General features: G+C 57.7%; 1 non-coding gene across 1 annotated transcript in view; it reads right to left on the reverse strand.

The window, feature by feature from the left end:
- LOC124730231 overlaps positions 1–640 on the reverse strand; it is a 1,909-nt gene extending 1,269 nt beyond the window's left edge. The window contains exon 1 of the ribosomal RNA XR_007007947.1: positions 1–640. This exon is cut by the window's left edge and continues 1,269 nt beyond it. This is a non-coding gene — a ribosomal RNA (small subunit ribosomal RNA).
- Positions 641–2,500: the final 1,860 nt, after the last annotated feature.

Below are 2,500 nucleotides of genomic sequence, written 5' to 3' on the forward strand. Positions count from 1 at the left end.
TTTTAACCGCAACAACTTTAATATACGCTATTGGAGCTGGAATTACCGCGGCTGCTGGCACCAGACTTGCCCTCCAATAGATACTCGTTAAAGGATTTAAAGTGTACTCATTCCGATTACGGGGCCTCGGATGAGTCCCGTATCGTTATTTTTCGTCACTACCTCCCCGTGCCGGGAGTGGGTAATTTGCGCGCCTGCTGCCTTCCTTGGATGTGGTAGCCGTTTCTCAGGCTCCCTCTCCGGAATCGAACCCTGATTCCCCGTTACCCGTTACAACCATGGTAGGCGCAGAACCTACCATCGACAGTTGATAAGGCAGACATTTGAAAGATGCGTCGCCGGTACGAGGACCGTGCGATCAGCCCAAAGTTATTCAGAGTCACCAAGGCAAACGGACCGGACGAGCCGACCGATTGGTTTTGATCTAATAAAAGCGTCCCTTCCATCTCTGGTCGGGACTCTGTTTGCATGTATTAGCTCTAGAATTACCACAGTTATCCAAGTAACGTGGGTACGATCTAAGGAACCATAACTGATTTAATGAGCCATTCGCGGTTTCACCTTAATGCGGCTTGTACTGAGACATGCATGGCTTAATCTTTGAGACAAGCATATGACTACTGGCAGGATCAACCAGGGAGCTGCGTCAACTAGAGCTGAGCAGCCGGCCGCCCGGGAGTGTGTCCCGGGGGCCCGCGCGAACACGCAAGCGTCCGCTCAATCATTCTGCAAACAGGAGGAGGCTGAGCTCCCCTGCACAATACACCTCGAAACCCTCTCAGGTCCCGGCGGCGCGCAGCGCCGTCCCAGGTACTTGGTCGGGTTCGAGAGAGGCGCAATCGCCCGGAGTTAGGCGAGTAGACGCTTTCGGTGCGACCACCCGTGCTCCCAACTGAGCTTGCCGCTGCCGACAGAGGCCCGGGAGCGTGCTGTCGTGGCATTGCCGGCGGGAGACAACACGCGCCACCTACGGTGACCGGCAGCTCCAACGCCAGCGCCACAGAAGGACAAAAGCCCCACTTGGGTGCCGAAGCGAACTCTCCCAGCACAGCGCACGCGCCAACACATCCGCACAGCTGCGATACAAACCACCAGCGAGAACCGCTGGGGCGACCGAGCAGCAGACGGCGTCGCGGCGCCGAGCGCCGGGCGGCGGCGCATCCTCAACGCACACAGTCCTCAATCGGACCAGCACACTGAAGATGTCCACCGCGCTTCGCACCGGGCCCGCGAGGACCTACTTTGGCCGCACGGCGCCGCGCGCAGGGTGCGCCGGCGCGCAGCTGCGACGCCTGCCGCGTCCGTCGGCCGGCGCGCCTGCCACTGGCCGCCCCCACCAGCCGGCTGTAGCGCGTGCGCCCACGCACCGCGCGGCCAGCACGCCGGGAGGCGCCCCCTCACCGGCCGGGGACGGTCCCACCCAGCCACCGCCGCGTATCGCTTCACACCCAGATGCCGTTCAGTTTCGTCGGCATGGTGGGTATCGCTGGAACAACCGGTTAGTACCTCAACCTATCGTCGCCATCACCGATTCACCCCTAGCGAGAACAACCGCACCACAACAGGTTACCATTTGTTCATTTGCGTAACTTCACCAGAAAACGCAGGCGTCCATCGCCATTTGCAACTTCAACGATTATTGCATGCCTGTGTCAGGTGTCACGCCACACTACGTCTGCCCACATACACGCAACAAAATGTGCACGCCTAGACAATACGTGGAAGGTGGCCCCCGTACGTATGCGATGTCCATTGCTCGAACGACTGTCAACCGGCCTCTGTAGCATGTCGCAGATATGGAACGCGGTGCACCATGCCATCACGGTGTGTGAGGAGAGACGACTAGGTCCGAATACATCAACAGACAGCTCATGCTGATCGCCATCCACGGCGTCCGTTCCTCCCACACGTCTCTATGGCGTACCACACTGCAATCCAGCTCTCATAGGGAGACGACACGTAGCTGCGTGCACAATATTTGCACTGTATGGTCCGCCGTTTTTGGGCGCAGTCGTTGTGCGGTCACACATGTGCCACGATGTATCATTCAGTACATAAGGACGAATGTGCAGTACAGATTGTGGTTCACGCGTACGACATCAGCGGACAGTTGACACAGGCCGCACCACAACGTAGCCTGAGTACGTCGCATGCGAAGGGCATTGAACATGCAAACTTCTCACCAACCAGCTTGCGAAGGCAGGGGGCAAGGTGGGGACGTGGGGAGGGGCGGCATGTACGTCCTGCTGCCATCCACATTACAGTGTACAGCAGGAGCATGTGGAAAGTGAGCAAGACTTGCAAGGTGTTTAACATGAAGCGATACACAGGGGTGCGGGCAGTGCGAGTAGCGAACTATATTGCGAGGGTTGCGGGTGGGCAACACTACAGTAATTGAACGAGTCGTATAACAATTACAGAGCAGGTTTAGGCGACAACGTGGGTTACGTTAAGGCGACAACATGGGTTAGGTTAAGGCACAACATGGGTTAGGTTAAGG

This window comes from Schistocerca piceifrons, unplaced genomic scaffold (genome assembly GCF_021461385.2).
Source record: "Schistocerca piceifrons isolate TAMUIC-IGC-003096 unplaced genomic scaffold, iqSchPice1.1 HiC_scaffold_1234, whole genome shotgun sequence".
In the NCBI taxonomy this organism is placed as follows: Eukaryota; Metazoa; Arthropoda; class Insecta; order Orthoptera; family Acrididae; genus Schistocerca; species Schistocerca piceifrons.